Source organism: Bos grunniens, chromosome X (assembly GCF_055505025.1).
Source record: "Bos grunniens cultivar Pamir isolate PY7600 chromosome X, Bosgru_T2T1.0, whole genome shotgun sequence".
Lineage (NCBI taxonomy): Eukaryota > Metazoa > Chordata > Mammalia > Artiodactyla > Bovidae > Bos > Bos grunniens.
This window is the reverse complement of record NC_141194.1, coordinates 67,279,633-67,295,890: the sequence shown is the minus strand read 5'-3', so window position 1 is coordinate 67,295,890 and position 16,258 is coordinate 67,279,633. Positions and strand designations below refer to the sequence as shown.

Genomic DNA, 16,258 nt, shown 5'->3' with positions numbered 1-16,258 from the left:
GCTGGCAGCTATGGTTTTGTCATGTCAATTTGTGGTGAGCCAGCAGAGTGACATATGTTGTCTGCCAGCCCAAGCTTCCATATCCATTCTTCCCCAGGCTGCTTGACTGTGGTGGACCCAGCTGAGACTGGCAGGGCGGAGGTAAGTACTCTGGAGAAGTTGGGGGCATTGTACATACAGCTTGACTCTTTCCCTCCCTAGGAGGGAAGCAGAGAGTTTGGTTTTTTTGTCTACATGTTCTATACTGGACAGGAGTGGGAGCTGTGATGTCTGCAAACCAAAAGGTTCATATACCATGACCAAGTGGGATTTATCCCTGGAATATGAAGGTGGTTCAATGTAACAAACTCAAATAATACATCAACATCCAGAGAATAGAGGATAACACCACAAGACCATATCAATAGATGGAGAAAAAGCAGTTGTCAAAATTTAACAGTTTCATGTTAAAAACTTCCAGCAAATTAGGAGCAAATGGAAGATACCTCTACATAATAAAGATTACATATGAAAAACCTACAGATAACATCGTACACAATGGTAAAAAGCTGAACGTTTTTCCTTTAAAAGCAAGATTAAGATAAGGATGCTCACCTCTCACTACTTCCATTTAACACAGTATTAGAAGTCTTAGCCACAGTAATTAGGCAAAAAAGAAATACAAGTTATCTAAATTGGAAAGTAAGAAAAAAAAAACTAACCCTTTTATATATAAAACCCCAAAAACATCATTAAAAAAAAAAACTATTAGAACTAAAAATGAGTTTACTAAAGTTACAGAATGCAAAGGGGCTTCCCTGGTGGTTTTCTGGTAAAGAATCTGCCTGAAATGTAGGAGATGTGGGTTCAATCCTTGGGTCAGGAAGATGCCCTGAAGGAGGGCGTGGCAACCCATTCCAGTATTTTTGCCTGGTTAATCCAATGGATAGAGGAGCCTGGTGGGCTGTAGTCCATAGGATCACAAAGAGTCAGACATGACTGAACCAACTGAGCATGTACACAAGCACAGAGTACAAAATCAACACACAAAAGTCATTTGAATTTATATACATTAGTGAAAAACTATCTGAAAAGGAAATTAGGAAAATAATCATTTTGTGTTATAGTACTATTAAGAAAAAAAATTTTAGAAATAAATTTAATCAAAGAGGTGAAAGACTCGTATACTGAAAACAACAAAATATTGCTGAAGGTGGTTAAATAGGACTCAAGCAAATGGAAAGATGAATTGTGTTCATGGATTGCAAGCTAATATTGTTAAAATGTTAAAATGTTTCTCCCCAAAGAAATCTGCAGACTTGATGCAATATAAAAAATCCAAAGACATTTTAATTAATTAATTAATTTAGTTATTTATTGAAAAGGGTTGAATTTAATCTTTATTTACAGGACATTGCAAGATATGAAATTCCACATAGAAATAAGAAACTCATTGAGAGGAGAAGCTTCATACAGTATGTACAGTTTGGAACTGTTCAAGTACAGTTTTGTTGTAAAAAGTGCTACAATAACAAACCACATTTAAAAAGAGTTCTTAGTAGAGAAACAGTAAGACAAACTTATACAAAGCATAGTACACAACGAACAACTCTAAGACTCAGATGTACATCTAAAAGTTGAAGGTCCCAGCAGAGCCATCCTGCACTTGGAATGTATAGCCTTCAGAGGTAGTTTCTGGCACAATATTTTGATCTTCCTCTTCCTCTACAAAAAAATACTTCTCGATCAAGTTTAATGAAGCTTTGTACACAGACTCATTTTCATGGTTTTGTAGAGCTTCAATTTTGTCCAAACCTCTACATTCTTCAATCATTATACTAAGTTTCTCAGTTTCACCTAGTTTCTCAGCAGCCCAAAAGATATTTGAAATGGCATCCAGAATAACCAGACCAATTTTGGTATCTTTTGCAGTTAGGAGGTTCATCAACAGCTCTATTATGCCACAATGAACAAGGTACACGATCTGCTCAACAGTTCCGCCACTTGTATAGTTATTCACAGCCCATGTGGCTTCCTTTTATGTCTTAAAGTCTGTCTTTGAGAGAAGGCCAACAAGGAATGGGACTAATCCATGATTCACAACTTGTTGTATCTGGTGCTGGCGGCCAGCTGAGATGTTTGACATTGTCCACATAGCTTCCTTCTGAATATTAGTTTTGGAGTTTGTCAGCAGGCTGGGAAATACAGCAAGTGCTCCTGCATCTATTACAACCTGTGTTTGTTCATGTGTCCCAGTGACAATATTTCCTGTGGCTCTGAGCACAGGAGTCACAACTGACAATTCAGTAGCTCCTAAAAGCTTCACAAATTGGGGTACAACCCCAGTTTTCACAATCATTTCAATCCATTCATTTGGACCACCAGTAAGGTAGGAAATAGCCCAGCAGGTATCAGCTAATACTTCTGGATCATCGTGATGCAGGAGATGAATTAAAGTAGGAAGAATCTGCTCAATAGCCTCTAAGAGGGGTGCAGGATTCTTGTTGGGACAAAGATTTGAAAGTGTCCAGGTAAGACTGCGTAAGTAACCACATACTAGAGATGACATATCAGGGACAACCAGAAGTGCCAATAGCGGATCAACTGCACCATCAGATCAGATCAGATCAGTCTCTCAGTCGTGTCCAACTCTTTGCGACCCCATGAATCGCAGCACGCCAGGCCTCCTTGTCCATCACCAACTCCCGGGGTTCATTCAGACTCACATCCATCGAGTCAGTGATGCCATCCAGCCATCTCATCCTCTGTCGTCCCCTTCTCCTGCTGCCCCCAGGCCCTCCCAGCATCAGAGTCTTTTCCAATGAGTCAACTCTTCGCATGGGGTGGCCAAAGTACTGGAGTTTCAGCTTCAGCATCAGTCCTTCCAAAGATATCCCAGGGCTGATCTCCTTCAGAATGGACTGGTTGGATCTCCTTGCAGTCCAAGGGACTTGCAAGAATCTTCTGCAACACTACAGTTCAAAAGCATCAATTCTTCAGGGCTCAGCCTTCTTCACAGTCCAACCCTCACATCCATACATGACCACAGGAAAAACCATAGCTTTGACTAGACGAACCTTTTTTGGCAAAGTAATGTCTCTGCTTTTGAATATGCTATCTAGGTTGGTCATAACTTTCCTTCCAAGGAGTAAGCGTCTTTTAATTTCATGGCTGCAGTCACCATCTGCAGTGATTTTGGAGCCCCCAAAAATAAAGTCTGACACTGTTTCCGTTGTTTCCCCATCTATTTCCCATGAAGCGGTGGGACCGGATGCAATGATCTTCATTTTCTGAATGTTGAGCTTTAAGCCAACTTTTTCACTCTCCACTCTCACTTTCATCAAGAGGTTTTTGAATTCCTCTTCACTTTCTGCCATAAGGGTGGTGTCATCTGCATATCTGAGGTTATTGATATTTCTCCCGGCAATCTTGATTTCAGTTAGTATTTCCTCCAGTCCAGCGTGGTTCATGATGTACTCTGCATATAAGTTAAATAAACAGGGTGACAATATACAGCCTTGATTAACTCCTTTTCCTATTTGGAACCAGTCTGTTGTTCCACGTCCAGTTCTAACTGTTGCTTCCTGACCTGCATATAGGTTTCTCAAGAGGCAGGTCAGGTGGTCTGGTATGTCCATCTCTTTCAGAATTTTCCACAGTTTCTTGTGATCCACACAGTCAAAGGCTTTGGCATAGTCAATAAAGCAGAAATAGATGTTTTTCTGAAACTCTCTTGCTTTTTCCATGATCCAGCAGATGTTGGCAATTTGATCTCTGGTTCCTCTGCCTTTTCTAAAACCAGCTTGAACATCTGGAAGTTCACGGTTCACGTATTGCTGAAGCCTGGCTTGGAGCATTTTGAGCATTACTTTACTAGAGTGTGAGATGAGTGCAATTGTGTGGTAGTTTGAGCATTCTTTGGCATTGCCTTTCTTTGGAATTGGAATGAAAACGGACCTTTTCCAGTCCTGTGGCCACTGCTGAGTTTTCCAGATTTGCTGGCATATTGAGTGCAGCACTTTCACAGCATGATCTTTCAGGATTTGAAATAGCTCAACTGGAATTCCATCACCTCCACTAGCTTTGTTTGTAGTGATGTTTTCTAAGGCCCACTTGACTTCACATTCCAGCATATCTGGTTCTAGGTGAGTGATCACACCATCGTGATTATCTTGGTCATGAAGATCTTTTTTGTACAGTTCTTCTGTGTATTCCTGCCACTTCTTCTTAATATCTTCTGCTTCTGTTAGGTCCATACCATTTCTGTCCTTTATCGAGCCCATCTTTGCATGAAATGTTCCCTTGGTATCTCTAATATTCTTGAAGAGATCTCCAGTCTTTCCCATTCTGTTGTTTTCCTCTATTTCTTTGCATTGATCGCTGAGGAAGGCTTTCTTATCTCTTCTTGCTTGTCTTTGGAACTCTGCATTCAGATGCTTGTATCTTTCCTTTGCTCCTTTGCTTTTCACTTCTCTTCTTTTCACAGCTATTTTTAAGGTCTCTTCCGACAGCCATTTTGCTTTTTTGCATTTCTTTTCCTCGGGGATGGTCTTGATCCCTGTGTCCTGTACAATGTCATGAACCTCATTCCATAGTTCATCAGGCATTCTATCTATCAGATCTAGTCCCTTAAATCAATTTCTCACTTCCACTGTATAATCATAAGGGATTTGATTTAGGTCATACCTGAATGGTCTAGTGGTTTTCTCTACTTTCTTCAATTTAAGTCTGAATTTGGCAATAAGGAGTTCATGGTCTGAGCCACAGTCAGCTCCTGGTCTTGTTTTTGCTGACTGTATAGAGCTTCTCCATCTTTGGCTGCAAAGAATATAATCAGTCTGATTTCAGTGTTGACCATCTGGTGATGTTCATATGCAGAGTCTTCTCTTGTGTTGTTGGAAGAGGGTGTTTGCTATGACCAGGGCATTTTCTTGGCAAAATTCTATTAGTCTTTGCCCTGCTTCATTCTGTATTCTAAGGCCAAATTTTCCTGTTACTCCAGGTGTTTCTTGACTTCCTACTTTTGCATTCCAGTCCCCTATCATGAAAAGGACATCTTTTTTGGGTGTTAGTTCTATAAGGTCTTGTAGGTCTTCATAGAACCATTCAATTTCGGCTTCTTCAGTGTTACTGGTTGGGGCATAGACTTGGATTACTGTGATATTGAATGGTTTGCCTTGGAAACGAACAGAGATCATTCTGTCATTTTTGAGATTGCATCCAAGTACTGCATTTCGGACTCTTTTGTTGACCATGATGGCCACTCCATTTCTTCTAAGGAATTCCTGCCTGCAGTAGTAAATATAATGGTCATCTGAGTTAAATTCACCCATTCCAGTCCATTTTAGTTCGCTGATTCCTAAAATGTTGACATTCACTCTTGCCATCTCCTGTTTGACCACTTCCAATTTGTCTTGATTCATGGACCTGTCATTCCAGGTTCCTATGCAATATTGCTCTTTACAGCATCAGACCTTGCTTCTGTCACCAGTCACATCCACAACTGGGTGTTTTTTTTGCTTTGGTTCCATCCCTTCATTCTTTCTGGAGTTATTTCTCCACTGATCTCCAGTAGCATATTGGGCACCTACTGACCTAGGGAGTTCTTCTTTCAGTATCCTATCATTTTGCCTTTTCATACTGTTCGTGGGGTTCTCAAGGCAAGAATACTGAAGTGGTTTGCCATTCCCTTGTCCAATGGACCACATTCTGTCAGTCCTCTCCACCATGACCCACCCATCTTGGGCGGCCCCACGGGCATGGCTTAGTTTCATTGAGTTAGACAAAGCTGTGGTCCTAGTGTGATTAGATTGACTAGTTTTCTGTGAGTATGGTTTCAGTGTATCTGTCCTCTGATGCCCTCTTCCAACACCTACCGTCTTACTTGGGTTTTTCTTACCTTCGTCGTGGGGTATCTCTTCACGGCTGCTCCAGCAAAGTGCAGCCGCTGTTCCTTACCTTGGACGAGAGGTATCTCCTCACTGCCGCCTCTCCTGAAGTTGCTCAGTTGTGTCCGACTCTTTGCAGCCCCATGGAGTGTAGCCTACCAAGCTCCTCTGTCCATGGGATTTTCCAGGCAATAGTACTGGAATGGATTGCCATTTCCTTCTCCAGGGGATCTTCCCGACCCAGGTATCAAACCTGGGTCTCCAGCATTGTAGACAAACGCTTTACCATCTGAGCCACCAGGGAAGTCCCTTGCAGAGTTATAGACTACATAATAATGATTTTTTAAAATTTTATAGCACTGGACTTCCCTGGCCATCCAGTGGTTGATTCAATGCTTCTATTGTAGAGGACCCAATTTCAATCCCTGCTCAGGGAACCAAGATTCCACATGCCATGTGGTACAGTCAAAAATAAATAAACAAATAAAAAACTGTATAGCAATTTGCAATTTACAAAACAATCTCCATAATTATATCATTTGATCCTCACAGCAACCTTGTAAAGTAGGTATTATTATATCCATTAAGGATGAGAAAACTAAGTTTAAATTCCTGAATTTCAAAGAAGTTATCAAATAGTACAACTTGATCTTTTATTAACAATTTTATTGAAATATAATTCATGTACATCTAATCCAGGCTTCCCAGGTGGCTCAGTGGTAAAGAATCTGGCTGCCAATGCAGGAGACATAGTGGACACAGGTTTGTTCTCTGGGTCAGGAAGATCCCCTGGAGGAGGAAGTGGCAACCCATTCCAGTATTCTTGCCTAGAGAATCCCATGGACAGAGGAGCCTCACAGGCTACAGCCCACAGGGTTGCAAAAAGTCATACATGACTGAGTATGCATGCACGAGCACACCATCTAATTCACTTATATAAGGAATATAATTCAGTGGCTTTTACTTTATTCATAGAGTTGTACAATCATCACCACAATCTATTTTAGAACATTTTATCCCAGAAAGAAAACTTCATACTCATTAGCAGCCACTCCAGCACTTACCCCAAACCCCAAAGTCTTAAGCAGACACTAGTCTATATTCTGTCTAGATATGCTTATTCTAGGAATGTCATAAAAATGGAACCATACAATATGTGGTGTTTCGAATTTTTTCATTTAGCATTATGCTCTCAAGGTCTATCCATGTTGTAATGTATTAACACCTCATTCCTTTGTATGGTCAAATAATATTCCATTATATGGATATATCACACTTTATTTATCCAGTCACTAGTTGATAAGTATTTTTGGCTATTATGAATAATGCTGCTATGAGCATTCATGTATATGTTTTTCTGCAGACATAAGTATTAATTTACAACTTGATCTTGAACTCCAGTTTTTCATCATAGGCAAAGTTTAAAGATGGGCCCCAAGATTCTTGCCCTCTCGTGTACATGCCCCGTATAATTCCTTCCCTTTGAGTATGGGAAGAATTTGTGCATATGATGGGATAGCACTCTCTCGGTTTGGTTATGTTACATGGCAAAGATGAAGAAGGTGTAGGTGTAGTTAAGGTCCCTAATCAGTTGACTTTAAGTTAATCAAAAGAGAGATTATTCAGACTGGGCCTCATGTAATCAGGCAAACCCTTTAAAAGGGGATTCAGGCCTTTCCTGAAAGAAAGAGTTTAAGTAAAAGGATGGTCAAATGGTACAAACTTCCAGTTGTAAGATAAATAAGTCATGAGGATGTAATATACAGCATGGTGATTGTAGTTATCTATACTGTGTTGAATACTTATTTGAATCTTACTGAGAAAGTAGATCTTAAAAGTTCTAATCACAAGAAAAAAATTAGTAACTATGTGGGGAGATGGATGCTAATTAAACTTATTGTGATAATCACTTTTGCAACAATTTTATACCATATCAGTTTTTTGTACACCTAAAACTAATACAATGTTACACACCAATTTTATCTCAATTAAGAAATAAGCAAAAGAGATTCTCTTGCTGGCCTTGAAAAAGCAACTAAGCTCACTGCTTATCAAGGGGGTCACCTAGAAAGAACCTGAGGATGCTTCTAGAAACTGAAAGTAGTTCCCAGCCAACATCCATCAGAAAACAATGAATTCAGTCCTACAACTGCAAGGAAGTGAGTTTTGCCAACAGTCAGGGAGCTAGGAAGAGGGAGGGATTCTACATCTCAGGTGAGATTGCAGACCTGACTGACACCTTGATTTTATCTTGGTAAGGCTCTGAGCAGAATATGCAGCTGATTTGTACTAAGATTCCTGACCCACAGAAATTGTGAATTAGTAAATGTATGTTGTTTTAAGTTGCCAAATTTGTGCTAATTTGTTATGAAGCAACAGGAAGTGACTACAATGTCATATGGACTCTTTTTTTAGTCATACCATCCAGTATTGCCTCCATGTACCTGTGTTCCCTTCCTGCTCCATGACTGTGTCATAGAGACACAATTGTGACATTGTGTCATAATTATTGCAGTTGCCCGGATAATTAATGGATCTTTTTAAAAATCTGATTTTGCTGGAAAATCTCATTCAAATATAAGGAGAGCAATGATTTTCTGATTAACAAGAAGTCACATAATCATGAGTTTTAATAGCCAGAGATATTAGATTCAAGATGTTACATTAAGATCTGAAAGGAATCTTCATCAGGCTCAGCCTAAAAACTGATGTCATACTCAAATCTACCAACCCCTTTGTAACATGCCTCATTAAAGTATTTTCCCAGATAACATTCTCTGATTTTTCAATTCTCATTTTCTCATTTCACTCTTCTGGCCTTTGGATCCGGCACTTTAAGATGGAAACTGAAATGAGTTCTGAAAGATTAAAAACATCATGCTGCATACAGCTTCATCATGGACTTACATGTCACACAGATTAAAAAAAAAGTTTTCACAGTTCACTGGCTCCTTAACACCAGAGTAAAACCATGGAGCTATGAAATTAGCAAGTTAAATAGATTTTGAAGAAACTTGAAATCATGGTCTATCTAGCAACATTTCTAAGGGATCCATTTGATTATTCTCTGAGCAATGGTATACATAGTTTTCAGAAAAACAATGATTCTTACTGTGCCATCTGCATGGAGTCCCACAGTCCCATGAAAATTTCCACAAGATCATTCTTTGCCAAGGAAAACTTGGTTGCTGCTTTACAATACATAGGATTGCCCACAATATTAGGAAGTGAGTACAGCTTTGGCATGCTCCTTAAACTCTGCAGTCATGTTGACAAACATATGAAGAGACATTACAGTTTAGGTTGACAGCACAGACTTTAGGGTCAGGCTTAGGTTTGAGTTCTGGCTCTGCTTCTTAATAGGTAAGTACCTTTGGGCAAGTTCCTGAACTTCTGCAAATCTGTTTTCCTAAGCAGAAAATAAAAGTTGATCTTAATATTACCTGCCTCATACAACACTGGGGAAGATTATATGAGATCATGTATGTAAACCATATAGCAAGTCCTTATTATAGATTAAGCTCTCAATAATTAATAGCTGTTGTTATTATACATGAGAAGGATTAAGATACGATTATTTTGTATAACATGCAAATGAACCAGGTCATTTTTAAATTTGTAGAAGATTTCCCCCCTGGAAGTAAAACAGTAAAATTGAATAAAATCTCTAAACTTTTATTAGGCTAAAAAATAACATTTTTGCATGAGTTTTAAATTTGGGGGGGTCTTCCCCAATGGCTCAGTGGTAAAGAATCTGCTGCAGTGTAGGAGACATAGCAGATGTGGGTTCAATCCCTGGGTCAGGAAGATTTCCCTGGTGGAGGAAATGGCAACCCACTCCAGTATTCTTGCCTGAAAAATCCCATGGATAGAGGAGTTTAATTTTTTTTTTTAATACAAACAACTATGATTAAAACACTCTAGTACTTCCCCAGTGGTCTAGTAGTTAAGAATCCACCTGCCAATGCAAGGAACATAGATTCAATCCCTGGTCTTGGAAGATTCCACATGCTGTGGAGCAACTAAGTCCTTGAGGCACAACTACTGAATCTGTGTGCCACAAATACTGAAGTGTGCATGCCCCAAAACCTGTGCTCTGCAAGAGAAGTTACTGCAATGAGAAGCCCTGGTATCACAATGAAGACTAGCTCCTGCTAGCTGCAACTAGAGAAAGCCTGCACACAGCAACAAAGACCCAGCATAGCCAAAAATAAATAAATAAATTAAAGGAAATTAAACAAAAAAACCACTCTAATGGCATAGTGGTAAGGAGCATGTGCTTTGGAATAAGACCCTCTGGGTTTAGATATCAACCACTTCCAAGCTATGTGTTCCTGGGTAACCCCTAAGCTTCCTTTCCTTCATTTGAAAAGTGGAGGTTATAATAGAACCTACTCTATATGGGCTTATGAGAGGACAAAATCAGATGATACCAGTTAAAGCAGAGTACTTAGAAGAGAATAAATGCTCAATAAATGTTCCCCTCACAAAGAGGGAAGGGACTTCCCTTGGGGTCCAGTGGTTAGGACTTCACCTTCCAATGCAGAGGGTACCAGTTTGATCTGTGGTCAGGGAGCCACAAGCTTCATGGCCAAAAAAAACAAAAAACAAAAAAAAACATAAAACAGAAACAATATTGTGACAAATTTAATGAAGACTTTTGAACAATGGTCCACATCAAAACAAAATCTTAAAAAAAAGAAGGGGAGTGATAAACATAACTTTAAAACATCAATTATTTATTTTGTACTGTGTCATTTGAAAAATGTTATACCAATGGTCTGATATATCCTAATAATAATAAATGTGGCTATGTGTACATGTATATGTACATATGGGCTTCTCAGGTGGCGCTAGGGGCAAAGAATTTGCCTACCAATGCAGGAGACATAAGAGACGCTGGCTCAATCCCTGGGTCATGAAGATCCCCTGGAGGAGGGCATGGCAATCAACTCCAGTATTCTTGCCTAGAGAATCCCCATGGACAGAGGAATCTGGCAGGCTATGGTCCATAGGGTTGCAAAGAGTTGGACAAGACTGAAGTCATTTAGTATGCATGCACATACATATATACATACACACATATATATATGTTTATGTGTACATATATGTATGTGTTTGTCTATGTATATATATATCTTTGTGTTCTGTCTTATTCAACATTATTTCATGTACACTTCCATATACCAACACAAGTCATATACTTTTCATAAAACTATCATTGAGGTTTTCCATTGAACTGCTTGTGTAAGAGGTGGGATTGTTTTCAAAAGTTATCATTATGACTCACACTGATATAAGCATCTCTGTGCAGTTTCCCTTATTTTTTTCTTTTGGAGTAATTTTTGGGCTGTATTTCCTTAAAGTATGAGTGTCAAGTGATCAAGAGGTATATAATGGAGTCAACAGGGTTAACTGACAAGATGTGAGAAACACTTTTCTACACCCTCCAAACACATAGACAAGTTGGATAAAATAACATCCCTCCTAGTTTTTAAAAATGCATAACTGAGTTTGAAAACAAAGAAACTCTCTATGTGTCAGAAATGAAGAGGAAATGCAATCAGAAGAGTAAACAAGAGTTGAAGCTCAATGCTCCTAAGAGGAGTCAGACAGTTGTAATACAAAGTCTGGGGTATTATTTTTCCTTTTTAAAATTTAGGTACAAAATAAAATCACCCTTTTGGTTTATAGTTCTGCAAGTTTTAATACACACATAAAGTAGTATAACAACTACCACAGTCATGATATGAAAGTCTCACCAAATTCTTCCATGTTTCTTTGTATTCAAACTGTTCCTCCACCCTCACGTGACTGGAGTTTTAATGCCTTGCCGAAATGCATGGTAAGCCACAGATCCAGTGCATGGGTAGTGAGCTGGAACTGAGCTTCCTGAAATAGGAAGTACTGCTAAAACTTTGACCCTTGGCCTGTGAATGTGGATTTGTAAGCAGGAAATCCATTCTCAGCTGTAGGTCCTCCATGAAAAATCTCCACTATGCATGGGTGTGGGGTCCACATACATACTACATATATTGTATAGAAAGCAAAAGCTAAAAGAATAAACTGTAAAAACTGGCCCCAAACTTTTATAGGGACACTGTGGAAACAAGCACAAAACTGCTCCATAGTGACACCTCTACAATCCAGTGTATGTGCAGAACTCTTACAGGAGACAACTCTCTCTGAAAAAAGAGAGCATAACTAAAATTTACAAAGTATACAAAGACTCTTACCACCAAAAGAGAAAACCAGCGTATGTAATAATGGAAAAACATAGGCCCACGGAAATCTAATCAAGTAATCTGTCGACTTAGAACTTGTGAAATAATCAGTGAAATAAAGATATTTCAGGACTCAAGACTCAAAGTATACTACAACACAACTTCAGTAAAATAACTGCTTAAGGATGCATGGTGATGGCGATGGGTGATGGACAGGGAAACCTGGCATGCTGAAGTCCATGTAGTCGCAAAGAGTCGGACATGACTGAACGACTAAACTGAACTGAAAGGATGCATTCCAGCAAGACTGAAAATGAAATCAGAAGTAAAAAGTGTGATGGAATTAGGCAATGTTGAACAAAAACATCAGTGAATCATGTTGAAATACCTAAATAAGTATTAACTATAAAAAATCATGATAATAATTAATTCAAAGAGGTAGATAGAATAAAAATCTAAACTACTGTAACTAGGAGGATAGAAGGGGAAACTAGAGAGTTCCAAAATTCTTTTATTTTTTGGTAGAAGGCTAGAAATGTTACTTTTAGACTGTGTTAGAAAAATGTATAGTAACATAAGTATCTTTAAAGTTATAAGAGTAATCATTGAAAGAAATGTAAATAACATACATAACTTTCAAACCAGTAGGGGGGGAAATTTCAATAAATTCATGTGAAGGAAGAAAAGAAAGGAAAAAGAAGTAAACAAAAACTATGGCAAAAATAAAATACAAAATAATATAATAGAAATCAGCCCAAATATGTTTATAGTTAATGTTATAAATGTAAATTAATCATCAGTTCAGTTCAGTTCAGTTGCTCAATCGCATCCGACTCTTTGCAACCTCATGAATCGCAGCATGCCAGGCCTCCCTGTCCATCACCAACTCCTGGAGTTCACCCAGACTCACGTCCATCGAGTCAGTGATGCCATCCAGCCATCTCATCCTCTGTTGTCCCCTTCTCCTCCTGCCCCCAATCCCTCCCAGCATCAGGGTCTTTTCCAATGAGTCAACTCTTCACATGAGGTGGCCAAAGTACTGGAGTTTCAGCTTCAGCATCAGTCCTTCCAATGAACACACGGGACTAATCTCCTTTAGGATGGACTGGTTGGATCTCCTTGCAGTCCAAGGGACTCTCAAGAGTCTTCCCCAGCACCACAGTTCAAAAGCATCAATTCTTCAGTGCTCAGCTTTCTTTATAGTCCAATTCTCACATCCATACATGACCACTGGAAAAACCATAGCCTTGACTAGATGGACCTTTGTTGGCAAAGTAATGTCTCTCCTTCTGAATATGCTATCTAGGTTGGTCATAACTTTCCTTCCAAGGAGTAAATGTCTTTTAATTTCATGGCTGCAATCACCATCTGCAGTGATTTTGGAGCCCCCAAAAATAAAGTCTGACACTGTTTCCACTGTTTCCCATCTATTTGCCATGAAGTGATGGGACCAGATGCCATGATCTTAGTTTTCTGAATGTTGAGCTTTAAGCCAACTTTTTCACTCTCCACTTTAACTTTCATCAAGAGGCTTTTTAATTCGTCTTCACTTTCTGCCATAAGGGTGGTGTCATATGCATATCTGAGGTTATTGATATTTCTCCCTGCAATCTTGATTCCAGTTTGTGCTTTTTCCAGCCCAGCGTTTCTCATGATGTACTCTGCATATAAGTTAAATAAGCAGGGTGACAATATACAGCCTTGACGTACTCCTTTTCCTATTTGGAACCAGTCTGTTGTTCCACGTCCGGTTCTAACTGTTGCTTCCTGACTTGCATATAGGTTTCTCAAGAGGCAGGTCAGGTGGTCTGGTATTCCCATCTCTTTCAGAATTTTCCACTAATCATAGGTATCTATTAAAAGAGACTCTCAGAATGGATATAAAAACACATTCATGTGTGTGTTGCTACAAAGGCATACCTAAAACCATCAAACAAGAGGGGCTAACAATAAAGGGGTAGAAAAAATATAGTAGGCAATGAAATGGTGATGTTAGTATCAGACAAAAGAGAACTCATGGTGAAAAATATTATTAATAAAAAGGAAATGACTTAATAAATTTTTCAGCCACCATGAAGATAAAACAATCATTAACCTGTATGCACCTTATACTAAAAATATCAACTTAACATATACAATAGGTGACCAAATTACAAGAAGAAATTGACAAATCTACATTCACGATGCTACATTTTACTACTGATATTAGTAGAACAAAGCACACAAATAAGTAGCAAAGCTGTAGAAAATTTGGACGAGTTAAAAAATTGTTATATCCTTTACAAGGTACTGATTATTTTTTAACCTTCTACTTAGCAACCTTGTATAACTATATTGTTTTTTATTAGTTTATCAATAGATTATTTTTTTAAACTGGAAAAATAATCTATAGTTTACTGCTATTTTCTCTCTTTCAATCCTTATACCTTTTGTTTCTATTTCTCATTTATTGCATTGACCAGTACTTCCATCTAATACAATGTCAAATAGTAGTGGGTAAGTGAGCACCTTTTTGGCATAGTCCCATCTTTAAGGAAAACACTACTAAATTGTCATCATTAAGTTAAATACTTGAAATACATTTTCATTTATGGTGGGAGAGATACCCTTTACCAATTTAGAGAAGACTAAAGAGTTTTAAAATCTTGGATGAGTGTTGAATTTTATTAAATATATTTTCTGATGTTTTCAACATCTTGTTTCTATATAATATCTATCTTTTAAAATTTGTCTATCAAGGAATTCCCTGGTGGTCCAGTGGTCAGGACTCTGCACTCCATTGCAGGGATGTGTGTGCTTAGCTGCTCAGTCATGTCTGATTCTGTGTGATGCTATAGACTGCAGACCGCCAGGTTCCTCTGTCCATGGGATTCTCCAGGCAAGAATACTGGAGGAGTTGCCATTTCTTCCTCCAGGGGGTATTCTGGACCCAGGGATCAAACCTGCATCTGCTGTGTCTCCTGCATTGCAGGCGATTCTTTATGCACTGAGCCATCAGGGAAGCCACTGAGGGGGCTCACGTTCAATCTCTGGTGGGGGAACCAAGATCTAGTCTTAAAACTGACATATAATTTTCTTGTACAATCCTTGTCCATGGTAAAGGGGCTTGTATTTCATTCTAAGAAGTTAATGCTTGATCCTATAGCAAGTGAATGGTTTTAATCAGGAAAGAAACATGATTAGATTTGTATGTTCATTAAACCACTGTATTAAGTATATACACACTTCATAAAAAAATGTAAGACATCATGATAATCATGGTGAATTATTCAAATCTATTTGTCCCCTTTCCAAACTCCACCAAAGTAATATAAAGGAATAAAACCGGAATAAATCTACATGGACAAAGAGACTAGGGCTAGAGAGGGCTAACACAGGCATCTTCACTAAACTATTCTTTTCAAAATATAAAGCAAATATAGTAAAATGTTAGTATATGACTAAGCCAGGTTACAGGTACGTGGGTGTCCATTATCTTCTCCTTCACAATCTTCAGTTACGATGAAATATTTCTTAACATTAAAAATTCACAAAATCAAGTTAGTTTCAGAAAGTGATATGTGCTTCTCAAATTTTAATGTGTACATGAATAAACTGGGGAATTCTTATTAAAATGCAGATTCTGAATCATTAGTCTGGCGGGGGGACGGCTGAGATTTGGCATTTCTTACTGACATCCTGGGTGATGCCAATGCTAGTGGTCTGTGGAACACTCTTAGAATAGCAAGATTTTAGAGCAAAAAAAAAACAAAACCAAAGCAATGATAGAGAGTGGTAGGATCAGGGGGTGACTTCTTTAGATAAGATGCTTTTGAAAAGCTTCTCTAAACAGGTGATATTTGAGTCATTAAAAAGCCTCCAGGAAGGAAGAAGTTCTAGGTAGAGGGGAAAGTTCCAGGTAGATCAGATCAGATCAGATCAGTCGCTCAGTCGTGTCTGACTCTTTGCGACCCCATGAATCGCACCAAGCCAGGCCTCCCTGTCCATCACCAACTCCCGGACCTCACTGAGACTCATGTCCATCCAGTCAGTGATGCCATCCAGCCATCTCATCTTCTGTCGTCCCATTCTCCTGCTGCCCCCAATCCCTCCCAGCATCAGAGTCTTTTCCAATGAGTCAACTCTTCGCATGAGGTGGACAAAGTACTGGAGTTTCAGCTTTAGCAT

General features: G+C 38.8%; 1 pseudogene; it reads right to left on the bottom strand.

Annotated features, from left to right (window-relative positions):
• Positions 1-1,609: 1,609 nt before the first annotated feature.
• On the bottom strand, positions 1,610-2,596 carry LOC147340650 (importin subunit alpha-1 pseudogene; annotated as a pseudogene).
• Positions 2,597-16,258: the final 13,662 nt, after the last annotated feature.